This window comes from Salmo trutta, chromosome 35 (assembly GCF_901001165.1).
Source record: "Salmo trutta chromosome 35, fSalTru1.1, whole genome shotgun sequence".
Lineage (NCBI taxonomy): Eukaryota > Metazoa > Chordata > Actinopteri > Salmoniformes > Salmonidae > Salmo > Salmo trutta.
Genome location: NC_042991.1, coordinates 21012640 through 21036580, shown reverse-complemented (window position 1 = coordinate 21036580; position 23941 = coordinate 21012640). Strand labels below are relative to the sequence as shown.

The 23941-nt window shown below is 42.9% G+C and overlaps 1 protein-coding gene across 1 annotated transcript in view; it reads left to right on the top strand.

Annotated features, from left to right (window-relative positions):
• LOC115174842 (mannosyl-oligosaccharide 1,2-alpha-mannosidase IA-like) overlaps positions 1-23941 on the top strand; it is a 175925-nt gene that overhangs the window by 1878 nt on the left and 150106 nt on the right. The window lies entirely within an intron of this gene.

Here is a 23941-nt window from a genome sequence, read left to right as displayed (position 1 = left end):
GTATTCATATCCCTTGACCTTTTCCACATTTTGTTACGTTACAGCCATATTCTAAAATGGATTAAATTGTTCTTTTTCCTCATCAATCTACACACAATACCCCATAATGACAAAGCAAAAAGAGGTTTTTAGAAATGTTAGCAAATTTATTACAAATAAAAAAACTTTAAATATAAAATTTACATAAGTATTCAGACCCTTTACTCAGTACTTTCTGGAAGTTCCCCCATCTCCACATCGGAACTCTAGAGCTCTGTCAGAGTGAGCATTGGGCTCTTGGTCACCTCCCTGACCAAGGCCCTTCTCCTCCGATTGCTCAGTTTGTCCGGGCGACCAGCTCTAGGAAGAGTCTTGGTGGTTTCAAACTTCTTCCATTTAAGAATTATGGAGGCCGCTGTGTTCTTGGGGACCTTCAATGCTGCACACATTTGTTGGTACCCTTCTCAGAATCTGTACCTCGACACAATCCTGTCTCGGTGCTCTAAGGACAATTCCTTCGACCTCATGGCTTGGTTTTTGCTCTGACATCCACTGTCAACTGTGGGACCTTATATAGACAGGTGTGTGCCTTTTCAAATCATGTCCAATCAATTGGATTTACCACAGGTGGAATCCAATAAAGTTGTAGAAACATCTCAAAGATGATCAATGGAAACAGGATACACCTGAGCTCAATTTCAAGTCTCATAGCAAAGGGTCTGAATACTTAAGTGAATAAGATAATAAACAGAAATATTTTTAATACATTTGCTAAAATAAAAAACTGTTTTCGCTTTGTCATTATAGAGTATTGTGTGTAGATTGCTGAGTATTTTTTTTATTTTTTTGTCCATTTTAGAATAAGACTGTAACGTAAAAAATACATTGCTGTTTGTTGTTCCAAATATATTGCTCACTATATTATATGTCTCCTGTAGAGGGACAAGAGCGCCATGAGAATACAAGTTTTAATCCGTTATGAAAGTGCTGAAAACATGTTGGCTAACCATTTAAGAGAAGATTGAGGTCAAGTTATAGGAGGAGAAATACAAAAGTTTTGACGCAGGTACAGCCGACTAGTGCTAGCTAAAGCTAGGCTAACTTCCCAGCAAAAAAAGGTAATATAATCAATCAAATATAGTAAAAAATAATATTGCAATACTCTCCTGTATCAATCAAAATGGCCAGAAACAATGAACTTCTAAAACTCGTCAGTCTATTCTTGTTCTGAGAAATGAAGGCTATTCCATACGAGAAATTGCCAAGAAACTGCCAAGAAACTGAAGATCTCATACAATGCTGTGTACTGCTCCCTTCACAGAACAGAGCAAACGAGCTCTAACCAGAATCGAAAGAGAAGTGGGGGGCCCCAGTGCACAACTGGGCAAGTACATTAGGGTGTCTAGTTTGAGAAACAGATGCCTCAAGTCGTCAACTGGCAGCTCCATTAAATAGTACCCGCAAAACACCAGTCTCAACATCAACAGCAAAGAGGCGACTCCGGGATGATGGCCTTCTAGATATTTCTTTATTTCTTGCACTCATTTGAGATCATTTACACACTGTCATGTACGGCTGCACAATATGGGCAAACAATCTAGGCCATATTTTTACCTTTGCTCTGACACAGTACATGTATTAGCTAGCTAGCGATTAGCATTAGCGACTAAGAAGATTTGACCCAATTTGCTAAGAATAGACACATTTCCTAATTGCAGATGTAAGAGACACACACTAATAGTATAATTATTGAACACTAGTTGATTTATATTAATGAGCAAAGTGAAAACAGCATTGTTGTCATCAACATTGTTGCATGTGCTGCATTGACCATGCAGAGACTGAAAGCAAGTGTCTCGTGGTGAAGAAACAACAAATGCGCTCTTTGAGTGACGGGCAGGGCTAGGTCTTTGTGGAAAGTGACACGGAAAGAGAGCGGAGAGAGATGACTCAAGTAGCGAAGTAAACTATAGAAATGAATGCTACACACGGCTTATCACATTTAACAAATCAAACATTTAAATACCGTTATAGAAGGTGCAGATCAGGGCCTCCCGAGTGACGCAGCGGTCTAAGACACTGCATCGCAGCGGTCTAAGACACTGCATCGCAGCGGTCTAAGACACTGCATCGCAGCGGTCTAAGACACTGCATCGCAGCGGTCTAAGACACTGCATCGCAGCGGTCTAAGACACTGCATCGCAGCGTTAGATGCATCACTACAGACCCGGGTTCGATCCCAGGCTGTATCACATTTTGCCCAGCGTTTTCCAGATTAGGGGAGGGTTTGGCCAGGGGGGGCTTTACTTGGCTCATCGCTCTCTAGCGACTCCTTGTGGCGTGCCGGGCGCCTGCAGGCTGACATCGGTTGAATGGTGTTTCCTCTGACACGTTGGTGCGGCTGGCTTCCGGGTTTAAGCGGGCTGGTGTTAAGAAGCGTGGTTTGGCGGGTCATGTTTCGGAGTACGCATGACTCGACCTTCGCCTCCCGAGCCCATTGGGGAGTTGCAGCGATGAGACGAGATAGAATTTGGGGAGAAAAAAGTGGGTAAACCCCACTCCCCAAAAAAGAGAAGGTAAAGATAAAACCCAAAACGGTCCATGCATCACCACCGGTATATCGTAAAATACAGTATACCGTCCAGCCCTACTTCAGCATGACATTTCTCTGGCTTCTGTGCATTTGGTTTTGGCTTCTCCTCATGTCGACTATCAGCTTACTTTGATAGTTGATACAGCCCCTCTGCTGAGTTGATACAGCCCCTCTGCTGACAAAATACACATCTCGAAGAGATCAAATTTATTCAGGAGGCATAAGGGGATTTAGAGGAAACTGCAGTGGTGGCAAATTCTTCAGCAGTCATCAACATTTGCCATGTTTATGGGTGCAAAGTCCTCGGCTCAGGTCCCAGCATCGGGCTTAGAATCGCATCATTTATCTCTTCGTTTGTGTTTGTTAGGTGTAGGGATATGCTGGTTTAGGCCTGCTATGGAAACTTTGCTCAACCAAATAACCAGCAGTTATGTTTTGTGTGGTTTGTTTTAGACAAGCTGGGTTATTTTTATTTGTAATTGTACAGAAATATATTCCCATTCTTTTGAAAGTAGTTTTGTAGTTGAGATGGGCCTAGTTCCCTTTTTGCACAACCACCTGCCTGTCTTGCTTTCAAGGTTCCACTGTGAATTATTGTACAAATTAGAAAAAGGTACTGCGTTGGCCATCTTTCTCTGTATGGGTATATCAGAGATGGTAGGTGAACCATAAAATTTAATGATTAGAACAGGCATCCCAATAGATTTGTTAGAGGTAAATGGAACTCGACCCAAACAATGGAAATGCATGTAAACGTGTGGGGGGAAAGATGCCATGGGGTTAAGATCCTGAGTCTTCTCGTTGCCCCCCCCCCAGTAAAATGTGCCTATTTAGGCTATTGTTTATGTGTATTTCACACTATGTTGAGGTACAAATCTGAGTATAATGCTTGTATGGATGTCAACCCCAATATAAACTCAGCAAAAAAAAGAAACGTCCTCTCACTGTCAACTGCGTTTATTTTCAGCAAACTTAACATGTGTAAATATTTGTATGAACATAGCAAGATTCAACAACTGAGACAAGTTCCACAGACATGTGCCTAACAGAAATTGAATAATGTGTCCTTGAACAAAGGGGGGGGGTCAAAATCAAAAGTAACAGTCAGTATCTGGTGTGGCCACCAGCTGCATTAAGTACTGCAGTGCATCTCCTCCTCATGGACTGCACCAGATTTGCCAGTTCTTGCTGTGAGATATTATCCCACTCTTCCATCAAGGCACCTGCAAGTTCCCAGACATTTCTGGGGGGGAATGGCTCTAGCCCTCACCCTCCAATCCAACAGGTCCAAGACGTGCTCAACGGGATTGAGATCCGGGCTCTTCGCTGGCCATGGCAGAACACTGACATTCCTGTCTTGCAGGAAATCACGCACAGAACGAGCAGTATGGCTGGTGGCATTGTCATGCTGGAGGGTCATATCAGGATGAGCCTGCAGGAAGGGTCCCACATGAGGGAGGAGGATGTCTTCCCTGTAACGCACAGCGTTGAGATTGCCTGCAATGACAACAAGCTCAGTCCGATGATACTGTGACACACCGCCCCAGACCATGACGGACCCTCTACCTCCAAATCGCTCCCACTTCAGAGTACGCTCATTCCTTCGACGATAAACGCGAATCCGACCATCACCCCTGGTGAGACAAAACCGCAACTCGTCAGTGAGAGCACTTTTTTGCCAGTCTTGTCTGGTCCAGCGACGGTGGGTTTGTGCCCATAGGCGACGCTATTTCTGGCGATGCTGTTTCTGCCTTACAACAGGCCTACAAGCCCTCAGTCCAGCCTCTCTCCGCCTATTGCGGACAGTCTGAGCACTGATGGAGGGATTGTGCGTTCCTGCTGTAACTCGGGCAGTTGTTGTTGCCATTCTGTACCTGTCCCACAGGTGTGATGTTCGGATGTACCGATCCTGTGCAGGTGTTGTTACACGTGGTCTGCCACTGCGAGGACGATCAGCTGTTTTTCCTGTTTCCCTGTAGGGCTGTCTTAGGCGTCTCACAGTACGGACACTGCAATTTATTGCCCTGGCCACATCTGCAGTCATGCCTCCTTGCAGCATGCCTAAGGCACGTTCACGCAGATGAGCAGGGGCCCTGGGCATCTTTCTTTTGGTGTTTTTCAGAGTCAGTAGAAAGGCCTCTTTAGTGTCCTAAGTTTTCATTGCCTACCGTCTGTAAGCTGTTAGTGTCTTAACGACCGTTCCTTAGGTTCATGCTCATTAATTGTTTATGGTTCATTGAACAAGAATGGGAAACAGTGTTTAAACCCTTTACAATGAAGATCTGTGAAGTCATTTAGATTTTTACGAATGATCTTTGAAAGACAGGGTCCTGAAAAAGGGACGTTTCTTTTTTTTGCTGAGTTTATGTTCATGTCATCGTCATTTTAACTGCAGTTAAAAACTATATTGACTACCACCACCAATTTCTCTATGCTAGCTATGCTACCAGTTTATACGAACAGGAGTTAGCATGTAGCGGTCACTCCTAAATGTGAAAAGGAAGAACTTATAAATGTTATGCAGTGAAAACTTCCAAATATATACTTTAGTAACCACATTGTAGGGCTTTTACAATAAATCAATCATGACGGATTTGACGAATATCCAGATTGTTAGATCAGCTTTGAATGTGCACCAATCTGGCGCCCTTCTTCTATTCCCCCATCATCTGTGTTCCATTGACCTCTTTACCGCTTCTATTCAAGTCAATGATGGCATAATGGGTTGACTGGATGCCATTGCGAGGAGCAAAGCAGGAAGTGTACCCATCAATATCTGCTCTGATTTGTTGATTGAACTCAACTGACTTTACAAAAATACATTCCATTGCATGAGCCACATCAGTTAAGATCATTTGAATGAACATTCTACATTACCATGGCAATTATTGCATCACAATACCAGGCAGCCATTGCAAGGTACCCATGATTTTACAAGTCAATTTGACAGGGTTAGAGGTTAACATTCTCTGTTTATATCCCCGGTCTTTACTGTAGTTCAGTCGTAGCCTACACGCATCCCATCTAACAAACCTCCACAGGTACAGGGTAGAAACAAAACATTGCAATAGGAAAAAGCCTGTTTGACAAAGACCCTTACTTTATCCTAATAATAATGTAAAATTAACATCTGTACAGAAAGACTCATGTGAAGGCCAAATTACAGAGGAGGAACTGCTTGATGCAATTGGGGCCTTTAAGGATGAGAACTCTAGGGCTGGATGGCATACCAGTGGAAGTATACTAAACTTTTTTTGATATACTCAAAGGACCATTATTAGCGTGCTTTAACCACTCCTATATAAATGGTAGATTATCAGACACGCAACAAGAAGGTCTGATATCATTATTACTGAAACAGGACCCAATATATATATATATATATATATATATATAAAGATTCAGTCCATTAAAAAAATTGGAGACCTCTTACATTTCAGTGTAAAGTTTCAGTAGAAAGTTGGTTGCAATTTCAGTTTAATCCACCTGAAAAGACAGAACAAATAATACAACAAATATTGTGGTTAAATTGAAATATAGTAATTGATTAAAAAAAAACTGTATTTTTCGAAGAAATTTAAAAAAAAGGTATAATTTTAGTGAACGATATTATAAATAGGACTGGTGAAGTGATGTCACACATGCAGCTAACACAGACATATGGAAATGTCTGCTCTACCCAAAATTACAACCAATTAATTGCAGCATTACCACAGAAATGGAAGAGGCAAGTAGAAGGGGAAAAAAGTAAGGAACTTGTATGTCGGCCCTGTATTAAAGAACATATGGTTAAAGAAAAGTGTGATAAATAAAAATATATACCAATTTCATTTAAGGACCAAAAAACTGACAGCTGTGCCATATAAATTGCAGAATGGTTGGGAGGAGATTTTTGATGTACCCATTCCATGGCACATGGTTTATGAATTGATACGCAAAACAACGCCGGATTCAAAACTTCAAACTTTTCAATTTAAATTACTATACAAAATTCTTGCAACTAATAGAATGTTATATATATGGGGGATACAATCTTCCCAGCTCTGCAGATTCTGCTGTGAAGAGACAGAGTCATTAGATCATGTATTTTGGTTTTGTCCATATGTAGGTCCAGGAATGGCTGAAGAATTGCAACATTTGCCTAGAACTAACGCTGCAGATAGCAATACTGAGTGATTTGAAAAGCCATAGTCAATCAATCAATCAATCAATAATATAATAATTATTTTAGCAAAAATGTTTATTTTTGATTTCCAATCTGTGGAAACTATTTTGTGACGCATCACAGCAAAGTTGAAAAATATATGGCAAATAGAAATCCGAAATGGATGATGTTGAGAGATAGATGGGAGGGGTTGAATGGAGCCGAAGGGTGGGACTATTAACAAGATAAACATTGTAAACATACGGGGTCTGTAAAATGTATATAGGTTCAGAACTATTGTGAAATAGCACAGTTACAAATAGAAATCAAACTGGATGGACATCAGAAATAGAGGAAGGACTAAAAACAACTATTGTAAAATGGACTGTGTCTGTAAACTGTGTATTAGATGAATAAATTGAAGGTAAAAGCCGAAGTGTTTATTAGTTTACCCCAATTGGGGGATCGGTGGTAGGGTTTGCGGGGAATAATAAAGGTATATTCTTTAAAGTATGTATGTCTATATAGGTATGTCCTATGTATATATGTGTATATGTATGCATGCGTGTATGGATATATATATTGCTTCCATCAATGGAATATTGCTTCCATCAATGTAATTGTCTGCATCATTTCCAATCCACCATATATTTTTGAGGGTAAATATATATATATATATATATATATATATATATATATATATATCCTCAAAAATATATATATATATATATATATATCCTCAAAAATATATATATATCCTCAAAAATATATGGTGGATTGGAAATGATGCAGACAATTACATTGATGGAAGCAATATTCTTTCCGCCATATTAAGCTGATCCACCCCTTAGGGGGAAAAAAAAGACCCTTACTGGGTAAATCATTTAGGCTTTTCTTTGCCGTTACAACCATTGCTAATTACAACACAGTACATAGGCACCAAGCAGCATACTATTGTTGATGATTCACATGTCATCCTCTTTCTGTGTGTGTGTAAGTGTGTACTGCCTGATGTTTCCCCAGGCTACCGGGCAGTACAAGTACAGTGAAATGCCTTTCTTGCGAACTCAAAACCCAACAATGCAATAATCAATAACAATGTACAGTATTACTAGAAAAAAACGTCGGCTCTCTGGAAAAATAAGAAAACGAAATATCCAAGTAAGTAAGCATACTATATACAGGAAATATTTAAAAAGTCAGTAATACCATGTTTACATATGCAGGGATACTGGAGTGATGGAGGTGGATATGTATAGGGGTAAGGTGACTAGGCAACAGGATATAAGATAAACAGAGTAGCAGCAGCAGCTTGTATGCATGTGTGCGGGTGTGTAGAGTCTATAAATGTATGTGCATATTATGTGTTAGTGAGCAAATAAGTGTGTTGGAGTGACTGTGTATGTGAGTGTGTAGGGCCCAGTGAGTGTGCATAGAGACAATGCAAACATTGAAATAAAGATAAAAGGTTAACTCAGTCCGTGTAGCTATTTTGTTAGATATTTATCAGTCGTATTTCTTGGAGAAGCTGTTCAAGAGCCTGTTGGTGTCAGACTTGATGCACTGGTACCGCTTGCTGTGCAGCAGCAGAGAAAATAGGCTTGGGTGGTTCGAGTCTGGCGATTTTCGGGCCTTCTTTTTATTCCGCCTGATATAAGAGGTCCTGGATGGCAGGGAGATCGGCCCCAGTGATGTACTGGGCTGTCCCCACAACCCTCTGTAGCGCCATACCAAGCAGTGATGCAGCCAGTTTATACACTCTCAACTGTACAGCTGTAGAACCATTTGAGGGCCCATGACACTTTTTCAACCTCCTGAGGGGGAAGAGGTGCTGTTGCGCATTTTTCACAACTGTGCGTGTGTGTTTAGACCATTTTAAGTCTAGTGATTTGGAATCCGAGGAACCCCCCCCGTCCCGTTTCCTGTAGTACACGATCAGCTCCTTGGTCTTGCTGACTTTGGTGGGGACAATGGTGTTGATAGCTGAGCTGTAGTAAATGAACAGCATTCTCAACATGGGGTGGGGCTAGTCAGCGTTTGGAAATAAGATGCAAATGATTGCCTGGACTGCAGCTCTGTAGGGCTGACCTGTTTTATCAGTATGCATTCTGTATCTTAAAGGACAAACGGTTAATACCCTGTCAGGCTTTCCGCCACTCTGCAGGTGGAGAGGACAGGGCCAGCCGGCTCAGCAGCCAAGGATTAGATGCTGTGGGTTTGTTAAAGGTCTAGAGTCACATTGGCTGTCTAGAAAGGAAGGAAGATGCGGTCCTCTCTCTCTCTCTTTCCACTTCACTGTCCCTCAAGATCCAGTTGAGTTATTTTTGCTCACTCAGACAATGGATTGTTTTTTGTAACCATGGACAACAGCCAAATGGCATTCCCCTTTCTGACCTACTCATGGAACATTCTGATAAACCCACTAGTAGCCTCTATTCCTCACTTTTACTTTGATAACTTCCTCACTACGTTGTCTACTGCCTCAATAGCTTTTCAATCAGATAACTGCCTGGCCTACAGTACATTATGTCATTAACTAATTGTAACTTATTGTTCGACACTTTGCTACTAGCCTGTCTTTTGTTAATTTACCTCTTTAAATGGATTCCAGGTGCTCAGTCTAAATATCTAATGGCTTTAATAGCGGTCCCTTTCAGCCTGCCAATCCTGCTGCATCTCACAGAGGGGCACGGTGGTGTTTATGTCGGTGGATGAAGTCTATTGTACACCGATGAAGCCTGAAGCCTCTTCAGAGGAGCATACTATATTAGTGGCCATTACCCTTCAGTATCGCAGTTGTATGCTAGTGCTGTTTTATGTAGTGTAGCCTTACTGAGGAAGAATGTAGGCTTGTCCTCTAACTAGTCAATAGTAATTGTAGTTAGACCACTGCGCCACTCGGGAGGCCTAAGGCACTGCATCCAGTGCTTGAGGCGTCACTACAGACCCGGTTGCAGCTGGCCGTGACCGGGAGACCCATGAGGCAGTGCACAATTGGCCCAGCGTCTGGGTTAGGGGATGATTTGGCCGGCCGGAACGTCCTTGTCCCATTGCGCCCTAGCGGCTCCTTGTGGCTGGCTGAGCACATGCATGCTGACTTCGGTTGCCAGCTGTACGGTGTTTCCTCTGACACATTGATGCTGCTGGCTTCCGTATTAAGCGAGCAGTGTGTTAAGAAGCATTGCGGCTTGGCAGGGTCGTGTTTTGGAGGACGCGTGGCTCTCGACATTCGCCTCTCCCGAGTAAGTACGGAGTTGCAGCAATGGGACAAGACTGTAACTACAATTGGAGATCACAAAATTGGGGCAAAAGGGTAAAAAGTACCAAAAAAAAGTAATTGTAGTTATTTTGTGTTTCATAAGTGAGAGTTAGGCTACCTGATCATCATCTTGTCATGTTATATCTTAGCCCCCAGGAACAAGCCTTCCTAGAGCTAGGATGTAGGCCTATTTTTTTTCTAAGAGGATATAGTTAAAGCTATCGAAAAGGCAGTATTGGCAGCCATTATTCTTTTTGGAGGGGTTTTATGGGGCCCTCATGCACTGCCTGTACTCTAGAACTATGTGCAGAGGACTGTCACTCAGGGTAATCGTGTGTGTGTGTGTTCGCGTGCGCGTGTCTACAATATGTTCCTATACTTCAGTGAACACGGGCCTTAGGGGCCCCGGGCGCTCCGTCCTCTCTGACCACCAGCCCAGTTATCCCATGCCTCTGAGTGATTGAAGGACTGATTGATAATCAGGCCAGGACTGGTGGGCCACTGTGGCTCCACTACACACTAATACGCCTCAGAGTTCCAGGCAAACTCCAAGCCTCCAGCCCCCTCCACCTGACTGACTGACACACACTAATAATCACTCGGACTCTGGTACGTAAAGCAGAACAGGCCTAATCCAATTGATCAGCGCCATGGGAGAGACAAACAGTCCCAGTGGGGTAGTATTGGGAACCACTTTATGCGGGGCCCTTCCTTTTGAATGGGCTCTGTGTGAGACATCCTGACCTTCAGTCTTAATTGCTTTTTAAAAGGGAAATTGATGCCTACTAGCTGGCATACGTCTGGAGGTAAAGGTTTCTTTGTACAGTAGCTTTTATTTATTGAATGTCAATAAGCACCTACTGCGACACTGACTCAGTGCCCTCTTGAAAATAATCTTGATTCACAGTATACAGGTGCAGTCTTGATATCAGACACAGGTTTTTCTTCTTCCCTGCTGTAGGTCTTATTGAGTGATACCATTGGATCCACTTGAGTGCTGTGATGTTTATTAGTTTTTTTTTAAAGCCAATATAGGCCTACACCTTCAATTCTAGGTAAGCTAATTTGTAGTCCGACGTTCATAATGTTTGCTTTCTTGCCATTCCCTTTGTATACCCTGTGGCCAGGAGATAGATTTCCTCATATTGCTTCAGGTGAACCATAATTTATGGGTCCAATGACCAGTTAGTATGAATTACTTTTCTAATTTCCCCCTGTTCGGAGGGCCCCACTCTGTTTCCCTCAAACCTAGAGAGGCAGGGCTAAGGATCAGTGATGAGATTCAGCTCCAATTAATCTTCTAGTGTCCTGTCTCCTTTCTTCAACATACAGCTGCCTGCCTGCCTGCCTGCCTGTGTGATTAGGATTCTGTGCGATTGTCTTTGCTTCACTGCAATTCATCAGCAGAATCACGTCTGTTTGTCTGCTTTAGATGACTCTAGACTAGACTACAATACATTGCTTTATATTTCATTATTACGAGCTAGATATAATACTGTGTTATAGGACAACAACCCTCTGAATTCAGCCCCTCTAGGGTATCATATCTATCAGTATCATAGCTGGCAGCCTGGTACTCAGATTCTCAGTCACACAGATCATTCATTTTCAATCTGCACAAAGGTTTGGGATTTCACAAAAAGTTATTTAATTTTGCGTTACTTCTGAAAAGATAGATGGAGTACTGACCCGCAGGTCATTCCAGGAGCATATCCTCTCATGCACTGCCTGTCAGTGGGATTAAAAATGGAATCGTTTTTGAGGCGGAGGATTGTTCACAGTCAGGATGGTCAATACTGTCAAGCCAGGGCAGAGATGGAAGATGGAGGAGAAAGTCATTTTCACGGTACAAATGTCACCTGATTGAATAGATCTCTCCAGCAGCCTTCATATATCTCACTTCCCATGCATGAGGGCAGACCAGTCTGACTGACTGCTGTATGTCTGCATGAAGACGGGTGATTGCATTGGGCCGCCAGACAGACAAACCGGCTGAAAAAATGCACCCCTCTTTGACTGTACCACTCATTCATTATAGATGGCTGAAGTTTTATTTTCAGACACCATCCCACTAACCATTCATTTTGCAGCACTAAATGAGGGAATGCATTTCAATAAGGACCTGTGGTTAACGGATTAGTCCTAACAGCCCCAGCCTGGCATTGTGGTAGACTCTCCACTACCCCATCCGCTACTGCCCTGAATCCTATTATGATGACAAACTTTGCCCAATGTGAATGCGATCAATCGGCCCTGCTGGAGCAGGAGCCATCAATCCTCTGCTTTTGGCCACAGGCTGGGTTTTTCCCTCTGTCAGCTATACTTCTGAATACAGACTAGAGCAGAGGCAGAGTACAAGGGGCTGGAGTACCCGGGCAGCTCTATCTGCCAGACTGCCACCATGTGATTACTACCATTAAACCCTGTTTATTGTTAGGCCTGTTCTTTTTTAACACCGCTATGGTAAAGGACAAGCTCACAGCGTTTTTCCTCTTCCAGACTGTTTATCTTTGGGGATTTAAGTAACCAGGCATATCTGAATTATGGCTGTTTCATTTTGAGAGGTCCTGTTTTGTGAAATGATGTCTTAAATCCAATGTGCCAAGCAACGTGCAGTTCTGCCTTTGGGCCATTTAGTGTTGCTTTGGACAACACCGCTTACAGCTGAGAATGTTGTTAGGGGTTTGGATTGATGCTCTTTGTAAAGTCAAGTGGACAACAAACGTGTTATTGACAGAGCGGGCCCATGCTGTCCAACTGTTGGCTCTTTACAGAGTTGCTTCTATTTCGCAGTATCCACTCTTTTGTGTCTCAGATTGAATAGTGTTTCTTGTGTGTTTTTAAGGACCTTTATGGACCCTGCCCGGGTTGGTTTTGGCAGTGTACGTGGCACAACACACCACATTTAATTTACTGGAAAAGGAAAGCAGAGGCAACACACTAAATATTTCAGTCAGCATCCTCTTATTTTTCTACTTGTAAATAAAGGAGATAGAAGAGAGAGCGAGGGCAGGGCTACGGTGAGGTTCTCTCTCTGCCAGGCCCTAACCCTCTAGGTGCCTGCTTTATCTGTAAAAGCTCTCCCTTCGTTCCTGTCCCCCTGACCCCATACAATCTCACCTTCTCATGTTAGACCACAGCCCGGCCCAGAGTCAAGCCCTGGCCTCATTCAAACTCAGCTGGACTGGGCTGACCTGAGCCAGGCCTGTGCCAAAGGCCCCCTGTTGACCCGCGGCACCATAAAGGCAGTAATTGAAGCCCTTGAGCATCTGTCTATTTTTATTTTTCATCACCGCCCTGCTACCTTTTTATGCTCAGAATGAACATTTAATTTTTATTCTTGCTATAAAAGAGTGGAGAGAGGTATACAGCAGGAGGCTGGCAGCACTCTCACGTGGACAGAGGAGAACCAAAGGCCTCGTGGATGGAATCTCAAAGACTGGCTGAGGAAACAAGCAGCCAAAAGGAGAGGAGAGCACTCTGTTCTGAAGTCTAGGGAAAAGGACTGAGCTACTGCACACTAATGGTTACAAATGGAAACTTTTAACTATTTAGGTGGTTAAGGAAGATCCATGGCACTGTGTCTCTTCTGTTAGACCAGGATGTTGGCTCACTCTCTAATGTCCATAGATACCACCAGTGCTAAGGTACAATCCTAGATCCTCGACATCCATGCATTAACCCCTCTGTTTGGGAGTCATAATGTCGGCCTAGTGAGGTCATCAAGCAGGAAAATCAATGCTGACACCTACAGTATGTGCTGTAGAGCATGGACCCTATTGATTACTTGCCCCTCCCCTGTGTGAGGCACTGATTGGACACATCAATATTAAACAAACCCTAGCATCATATGATTAATGGTCCCTAGGAGCTGTTCCAGGTTGACCTCTGCACCTAAACCGTTACACTGGAGGGCTAAAGGTGGAACATGGCAGAGCGGCCAGTCATAGTGCCCGAGAAATGTTTTATCGCGCGTGGAAGGAGTTGTCCATGTGAGCAAGACCTAGGCTATATAGCTTATGTGAGGGTTCGCTGAAGCAAAACTCAAACACCACATTTGTGTTCTTTGAGGACCTTGCAGTAAGACTTTTGGATCGATCCCATCAGATCTGACAGTGCAGAATGGATCACCTTCGCTGACAGTGCTGTGCTGTGACTATTCCTTCAACAAACCTCTCTTACGTGCCAACAGATTTGAATAGTTGGACCTCTGCTTTTTAATTGTGATCTCTAGCCTGTTAAACAAATGATTGATGGCTTGGCTTAACTGCTTCCATATGGAGGGGAGGAGGGAAGAAAATCAATTTGCCTATCACAAGGTCTTCATTAGTTTGCCTTGAGCCTTTTTCCAATAGTGAATAAAAAGGTCAAGCCAACAAATAAATGTGTCCGCTGAGTTTGAACAGAACACTCCCTCTTCAATTATAGTCCTTTCCGGACCTCGTTTTAAAGATGTGTGTAAGTAACACCTTTCAGTTCAAATTTCTCTGCCGCATTACTAATGGTTTTTGCCAGGACACTCAGATAATACTTTTAGTTCGATAGCATGTTTATGTTGCCAATATCTATACTCCAGTGGCTGTTTTACCCAATTAATAATAGGAGCTTACTGAAGTGCGAGTATGGATTTTCCTTTTCAATTTCATCTTTCCCTGTACACAATTAGTTTCTATTGATTTGTTTAATTTGGTGTTCCTCTGTAGGGTTGTTTAACACAGTTAACTAGGCTATCTACCTATCACACTGTTGTGGGTCTAATGGATTTACCCCTGTGATTCTTTACCCTCGATTTCTGTAGTGATCACAGGATGTGTGAGATAAGCAAGATAGATTTTCATCTTCATAGCAAATGCTTTAAGCCTACACACGACATTGTTGCTGCTCTGCTTTCAGGGTGACAAGACAACATATTGCAGTGATATCCACACCCTCAGGTCACTGGCTACAGCTGCATGAGGTAATGGGTGTAATGAGTCAAACTATTAAGAGAAAGGAATTATTTGCTACAACAATGCAGTCTACTCTGCTCTGCAGATGAGAACTGGATGACTCTTATCCTCAAAGCAACTGTCAAAAGAAAAATGTCCATGACCTTCTGAAAGCTGTGTTCACAGTGGCTTTAATAGCTGCTGAGGGCAGACAATCATCAGTGTGGTTTACCTGTTGTGGAATAATGGTCGGCGAAGGTGAATACTTGATCTGTCAGTCAATCATAGTGGCCCAATGATTCCTCTTCGCCTAGCTGGTCTCAAGCATCTCCCAGGCCACATTTCACAGAGACAGATCACACTTAAAGGAACAATGGTTCATTGATTTCCTGACCAATTCGTCTCATGTAAAGCAGGTTGGGAGAAGCCTGAGATTTACTGAAAAGCCATTGAGATACCAGGGAGGAGAAGCTCACAGATTTGCACCACGTTTGGTCACGCCAGAAAAGGTGTCACTTTACGGAAGTGGGACTTAATGGCACATAAACAGAAGCAACAATGAATGTACCTTGATGCCTTAAAAAGAAGTTATTGTAATATCCTAGTTGCCTGAATATCGAACGCTGTTTGGGTCTTTGCATGCCAAAAAAGATACGTCGGCCTCCCGAGTGGCGCCACGGTCCAGAGGCGTCACTACAGACACAGGGCTGTATCATAACCGGCCATCATCGGGAGTCCCATAGGGCGTCGCACAATTGGCCCAGTGTCGTCCGGATTAGGGGAGGGTTTGGCTGGGGGGTCTTTACTTGGCTCACTGCGCTCTAGCGACTCCTTGTGGCGGGCTGGGTGCTACAAGGAGTGGCGTGTTTCCTCCAACCCATGTTTCCTCCGACCCATTGGTGCGGCTGGCTTCCGGTTTAAGAGGGTGGTTGCCACCACTATGCACTGTCAAAGCTGTAAAATAAAAGGTCTGCAAAGAAGCACACACACCGGCCACAATGTGTTTACAATACCACATTGTTAATAAGCCATTATTTGTTAGACCGACTGAGGAAAAACGTCTGTGGGAGCATTTGAAATAAGATCAGGATCAAACAAGCAGGATCATAAATGTTAGCTAGGTCGTCCAACATTCTCCTCAACATGCAACCATCCCAGAGGCAGGGAAGAAAGGATGGTGATCCTGCTGCTTCTGCCTGCCAGTCAGCCACATCCAAGAAGTTGCTCCTGATTCATCCTAGCTAGTCAAAATACGGAATAATAATCAAGCATTTTGTCTACATTGATGGCAGTTTGGAAACTGGAGGAAGGCTGTCTCCCTACTACGTTGACTTCGGTTTGTGTATTTGATACACATGTTATTAGAAACTTCTGGGGTAGCTAGCTAGCTTTAGCTTGGTACCTAGCTAGCACCATTGTAAACAGCCTGAAAACAAAAACAAGAAACTGCAATTATTTTCAATATTCTTAGCAATGATTTAGGAATCCATGTGACTATGTATTAGCTAGGCAGCCACTTGTTTTCCTGCTATTGAAATCGAACTTCAGTTCATGGAAATAACTAGCTAGATAGATAACAAGCTAGCCAGCTACCTAGCCCTGTTGCCCAAAGCTAACGTTATAAGCAGCTAGTTAGCGTCATCTGGGGCGGCAGGTAGCCTAATGGTTAGAGTGTTGGGCCAGTAACAGAAAGGTTGCTGGATCGAATCCCCGAGCTGACAAGGCAAAAATCTGTCGTTCTGCCGCTGAACAAGGCCCCTGAACAACAAGACTGTTCCCCTGTAGGCCGTCGTTGTATATAAGAATTTGACTTACCTAGTTAAATAAAGGTTAAATGTAATCTGGCTAGTGAGCTTGACTGGACTGGGTCCGACCAAATACGAAAACTGTTTTTATAAATTAGGGATATTTTAGATGATGACACCTATCTATATAGTTAGCTAGCTAACTATAGCTTCTGAAACAGATGATGTCGTTTTGCTATGTTTTTGGGTTTGCGTCCATCAGCTAGTCCCTGAGCTTGGGAAAGTGTGTGTCTGCCTCGTGGCAGCGGCAGGTGCGCGAGAAAGCTTTACCTTACATCATTGCATATCATTGCATACGTATCGGCGTTACATGCCTGGAGGAATCGCTGGTTTCAAACGCCATTCATTTTTCATTGTTTCCTGGGTTAAGCCGCACACTGTTTTGCTAATCTTCTTAGACTTGAGTAAAAACATATTTCCTCATAACAGGAAACCAGTGTATTTGAAGTGTCTTGTCAATCATCGTATATGTTAACTGTATTATTTTTCTGTGATACTTTTGAGGTACGAGAGCTACTGTCATTTGGAGTAGGGGAATCAGAGATATTAGTTGGCCCTTACATTTATGCAGATGCAGTTTTGTATCTTATTTGGGTGATTGCTCAATATCACAACATTGAAAATAATTGTTTTGGAGGAGTAAAAATACCCAATATTTTGAATTGTATTACAAAGGCTTAGACGGGAGCATTATTACCACTGTTAAGTGCATTATGTAAATGGTGATAAACGTTTATTTATGATGGTGAGAGAAAACAAAGTTATGGTGTTAGTGTGCAGATGGCATCTGACTAGGCACCTGAGTAACTCAATACAGCCCGTCCAGGACTTTTCCATGTGTGAAAGATGCCATCATCGACCACAGCCAATTTACCCCACTGGCATGCAGCCACCCCTCTGCTTTCTTTCAGACCGCACGGCAAACATCCGTAACCCAACTCTGCCTTCCACTTTCAGCTGTGTGCCCATGATGTCCCAAGGGAGGCCACATTGGCAGCAGATGTGCAGTGTGTGTGTGTGTACGTGGATGCGTGTGCTGGTTGGCCGTCTTGTGCCAAAGACCCACTTTATCTCCAGTACCAAGTGTTCCACCCACCCTTCACCCATCAATACCCCCGCTGAGCTGCACCTGTTAGTTTCCCTGGAGACCCACCAGGGAAGATTTCATTTCAGCTTCTGTTTCACTACTGGATTTGTTGTCCTGTAATTTGCCAGTTCTCCCTGGGGACTTCAGCACTACATGCCTCCAGTTACAGATTACTCAATAGGACGCAAACAGGGTAATTAACTCGCAGATCTTTGCACAGCAGTCAATGATTTGCCATCATCTGTATGTGGAAGGAAGGAAGGGGGTCTCATTGCTTGCCTCTCCAGTGTCCACGTTGGCGTAATGACAAGCCGCCGTAACAGTGGCTACATCCGTGGGGAATGCTGAAATGGATACAGTGGCTCATTGTGCTGCGTTGGGTCTACTCCACTGCCATTGATGTCAGCCATTGATAAGCTTGTATGCCACTTCAATCATTTCACAATCTATTGAAGTGAAACCCTAGACAACTTTTCTTTAGCTTTGTGTCCATGTCTACCTTCGATTATGGCGAACAATAAAAATGTCCTTTTCACCCCGAAATCTAACTAAAACACAGACTCGGAGTACCAGAGTCTGGTTCCCCATCTCTTTGTCAGTCAGATGAGACCGCCTATTTGATCAGTGCTGGGGATAATATAGGACAGGTATTTGATCTGTGCTGGGAGATAATGTAGGTTACTGCCCCCCTCTGTTCTCATTGTAATGGAACTTTTTAAGGGTGGTAAAGGTAGTAAACATGTTAGATAAAGGATATCATCCTCCCACTGTCCTCTGCATTGATTTCTGATAGTGGGTTAGTGAGAGAGCTGTAATAATGACAAGACTGAGCTTGCTGTGATGCCACACCTCATTGTAAGGAGGAGGAAATCCAATAGGCCCTTACTGTACATATTGTGGAGGTTTTCTCAGTTTCTCAGTATTATGTATGACACACAGACAGACACCTGTGTAGACAGAGTGATGCTTTTCTTTGTGTAGTGTGCAAAATGGGTGGACTAGCCTACATTCTTGTAAATACCTGGCTACGAATAGCCTCTGACTTCTTCCTTTGAACGGAGCTGCTACGGTAGCATTCCTCTGCAGAGTTGGACCTGGGATGGACTGTGTGTATGAGACAGTCTGTGCTCAGAGCTCTTAGAGCGAGCTGAGCAGCACAACCACAGAGGAAGGCTGAGAGAGAGAGCTAATTAGAGCTCCTTACAGAGCCTCCTGCCAGCCAGTCCCTTTGGAAATCCCTCTGGTTTTCATTTGCACAAAACGAGGAGCTGATTTAAAAAAAATATTTGTGTTCTAATTAGCTCTCTACCACTGTACAAACCTCTCATTTCGTCCCACATCGAAGATAAAAGAAAAATGTGGGATGAAACAGTACGGAGCGTTTTAGTCTCTTTGTGTTGGACACTGAATTGTCCTGATGGGCTGATGCCAGATTGCGTCATTGGTTGGAGCTTATTTACAATGGTAATCTGGTTGACAGTGGAGAACAGATCAAAGAGAGGTCTCTCCGGTGACTGCTGTTACCCTCGCATAACATTTTCTAATTGATTTTCTTAATGGTTAGGCCTCTAGCCCTTTTATGGACTAGATGCATAGTCTCTTATTTAAGATACTCTTTGAAGAGGTAGGGTTTCGGATGTTTTCCGAAGATGGGCAGGTTCTAGCTTCAGGGAGAAGCTGGTTCCACCATTGGGGTGCTAGGACAGAGAAGAGCTTTGACTGGGCTGAGCGGGAGCTGCCCTCCCGTCGTGGTGGGAGGGCCAAGAGACCAGAGGTGGAAGAACGGAGTACTCGGGTTGGGGTATAGGGTTTGAGCCATAGCTTAATGGTAGGGAGGGGCACTTCCTGTTGCTGTACTCTGTAGGCAAGTACCATGGTCTTGTAGTGGATGCGAGCTTCGACTGGAAGCCAGAGGGAAGAAAAGTAGTTGGGTGTCATCCGCATAGCAATGATAGGAGAGGATGTGAGGATATGACAGAGCCAAGTGACTTGGTGTATAAAGAGATGAGGGCCTAGAACCGAACCCTGGGGGACACTAGTAGTGATGTGGTGCAGACACAGATCCTCTCCACATCTTCTGGTAGGAGTGACCTGTCAGGTAGGATGCAACCCAAGAGTGTGTAGAGCCTGATACGCCCAGCCCTGAGAGGGTGGAGAGGAGGATCTGATGGTGTCGAAGGCAGCGGATAGATCTAAGAGGATGAGTGTACACACACAGACGCAGTCACTGAAAACACACAGACATGCGTACTCAACACTGAGCTGATGTACAGGTGTGCGAGGTGTGTTGGTTTTCTGCAGGTCAGGTGTGTTGATGTCCTACACCTGTATGGCTTTGTTCACTACCTCCGTAAATTAGAGTAGGCGTTACTGTTAGTTATAGTGGACTGGTTGTTTTCCCATCTTTCAGTGTTCCGCTCTCTCTGAACGTTCTTGAATTTACTGTAAACACAGCGGCGACTCTTTCAGCACAATGGATCTTCCTCTACTTTCTAGGTCACATCAAAAGCAGCAAGGCTCAATCTGTTATAAAGAACACTGTGATTACCACCCCTGTTAGCATGTAGTCTAAAGAGGTTCCCTCCCTCCTCCTCCCCTTCACACCACAAATAATTATAGCCAGACCGATATGGGATATTTGGGTCCGATACCGATTTTAGGGAGGCAAAAGTCACAGAGTACCTAAATATCTTCTGATATAATATTGTTTTTTAGAGGTGGAATGAAAAACAGACCTTTTTCTACACACATTGTGCTCCAAAGGATTAACAAAAACATTCAATTGATTTCTTAACAAAATATTAACATTTACAATATTTAACAAAAAATAATTTGTGGTTTTACAGGATATCCACCAAAAAGCAACCATATCCTCTATATATATGACAGTAAATACACTTTATTTTACTTTCTTAGGAGGTACAACTTAAAGATGTATCTAAGTGTTTGTGCTAAACCATCAAATCAAACATTATTTGTCACATGCGCCGAATACAACAAGTGTAGACCTTACCGTGAAATGCTTACTTACAAGCCCTTAACCAACAGTGCAGTTCAAGAAGAGTTAAGAAAATACTTACCAAATACACTAAAGTAAAAGATGGCGGATTGAACGAAGTTATGTAGAGCACCTCAAGATAAAAACATAATATTCAATATCGTTAAGTTAGACTAAAATCTTAGCACTTCACAATCTGGTGGGTGATAACCTTCAATCTGGATAATAACACAAAACAAATCTTAAGACTAGAGACATTTATCGACAAATATTACGAAAACAAGCAACACCCAAACATGACGGAGAGTAAGACAGGGGAACCGATTTCAAAACTAAAACGTGACTCTTCTACAGACACAGACGATTTAATATTTTCACCACCGGGAATGGTAAAGGTCGAAACCGATCTGTTAAAATCAATAAATGACAAACTGGGTATACTTGAATTAGTTAGTAAGGATATAAAAGAGTTGAAGGCCTCGAGATGAGTGATGAAAAAGCTGCGACATTGGAGAAGGAAACACACAAGGTAAAAGGGACAGTCAACAAGATTGAAACTGAAGTGAATGAAATTAAAAAGGAGAACACCGTTCTGAGAGAAGCCTTACTGGACATACAAACTAGAACCATGAGAGAGAATCTGGTACTTACAGGTATCCAGGAGAAAGAAGGAGAAGTTCCTGAATCTGTAGTTAGAGTTCCTCCTTATAGCGCTTCAAATCCCACACGAAAATCCAACTTGAACGTGTACACCGCTTCGGACAGAGAGGCCAAAGGTATGAACGCCCAATTGTTGCCTGGGTAAAAGACTTGCCCTGGACCAAAATTGGCATGAATGATCAGTTTCCGAAGGAAATTGCAGAACGGCGTAAAGTTCTGTATCCAATTTTCAAAGATAATAGATTAAAAGGGAAACGAGTAGCTCTCGTCGTTGATAAACTATATATTGATAACCAGTTGTTCAGAGACACAAAGGCTACTCCATGGTTATTGTCACGTCCTGACCAGGTAAAGAGGTCATTTGCCATAGTAAAATCGTTAGGGTGTAGCAGGGGGTTGTTTTGTGTGTGTGTTTTTTTGTTGTTGTTGTTGTTGTTGTTTCTATGTGGGAGTGTTCTAGTTTTCTATTTCTATGTGTTGTTTTTCCATGTTTGGCTGGGTATGGTTTCCAATCAGAGGCAGGTGTCTTTTGTTGTCTCTGATTGGAAGCCATACTTAGGCAGCCTGTTTTCCTTTGGGGTTTGTGGGTAGTTGTTTTCCGTTTTAGTCGTTGTACCTGACGGGACTGTTGTTGGTAGTTTAAAAATTTTTTTTTTAAGTGTCTTCATTAAAGATTAAGAATGAGCACTATCCACGCTGCGTCTTGGTCTCCATTCCACGACCCCTGTGACAGTTATTTTTAAAATTACCAAGTTCTCATAGATGAGGGAAATAATGAAACACAATTCTATCCCAGTTATGGATTGTAACAATACAATTAAAAAAAAAATAGCTTTTGTATATATCTTTACATATAACTAATTGGAACACACAAGCACTAATTGAACATGGTGAAGATAAAAAGTAAGTAAACAGAAGGCACAGTATGTGTGGATGGTGGGTGTGTGTTTATCTTTTTATTTTATTTGTTATGATTGGGAAAGTTGAGTGAGTGAGTAATGAAATGGTTGCATATCCCAGAACCAATGTATTGCTGTGAGCCGGGGTATGAGAGGGCTTTCAATGTTGTTCAGATGATGGATATACTTTTATAATGAATTATATGTTTTATTTATTTATTTATTGTCCTATCATGGTGGAACAGTTTTCAAATAAATTATACATTTAATTTATTTATTGTCCTATCATGGGGAACAATTTTTTTTAAAATAAATTATATCTAATTATTTATTTATGATCCTAATTTAATGGTACGGTCCACAACCCTATACCCTAGACACCCACCTGAATGACCCAGATACTAAGGAGAAGTCCCTAACTGTTTTATGTGCCTGCTGTAAGCGGTCTCTATGCAGCCAAAATGCGGTCAGAGACCAAGAGCAGCACTGCCCCCTCAAGATTCTGAGCCTGCTTGGCAGGGTTGGTCCTGCAAAGCCAAAGCCCCCTAAAGGGAGAGCATACTACACAAGGAAATTCTCAAAGCTGCTAATGAGAACCTTGACGACCTTGTACCTAGCCGGTAGGGATTCCGGTGGGGTGCCTCCACCCAGGCAGTGGCAATGCTGGCAACACTAGCTGCAGTAACCCATGGGGAGGGGGTCACACTCGGACATTCAGAGAGGGGGTATATTATTGTGGCCCTGGTGGCACAAAATCAAAAGACTGAATGCATGGAGATGCTTGGGAATATGGTCAATACGGGTGACCATATTGTGGGTGTTTCAAGGAAAAGGTGCACATTTGACCTCCATCATCTAGGATGTGACAATGGTTAACAAAATCTCTCAATTTCTGCCCATTTTTTGCGCGGTCTTGCAGGCCTTCTAATGCAGCTGCAACTGTAAGTGCATTTGTAAATCAAGACCTTGAGTTGGGCTCTGGGATGCTGCAACTGTTGAGAATGTGAGCTTATGGTTGTGTGGGGGGAAAGGGTTGAGTGTGTGTGTGGGTGTATGTGTGTATCCCACAACTGTTGCGAAGGAGTAAAAGATGTTAGGGACAATAGAGGATGATCCACAGCTATATACACTGCTCAAAAAAATAAAGGGAACACTAAAATAACACATCCTAGATCTGAATGAAAGAAATAATCTTATTAAATACTTTTTTCTTTACATAGTTGAATGTGCTGACAACAAAATCACACAAAAATAATCAATGGAAATCCAATTTATCAACCCATGGACGTCAGGATTTGGAGTCACACTCAAAATTAAAGTGGAAAACCACACTACAGGCTCATCCAACTTTGATGTAATGTCCTTAAAACAAGTCAAAATGAGGCTCAGTAGTGTGTGTGGCCTCCACGTGCCTGTATGACCTCCCTACAACGCCTGGGCATGCTCCTGATGAGGTGGCGGATGATCTCCTGAGGGATCTCCTCCCAGACCTGGACTAAAGCATCCGCCAACTCCTGGACAGTCTGTGGTGCAACGTGGCGTTGGTGGATGGAGCGAGACATGATGTCCCAGATGTGCTCAATTGGATT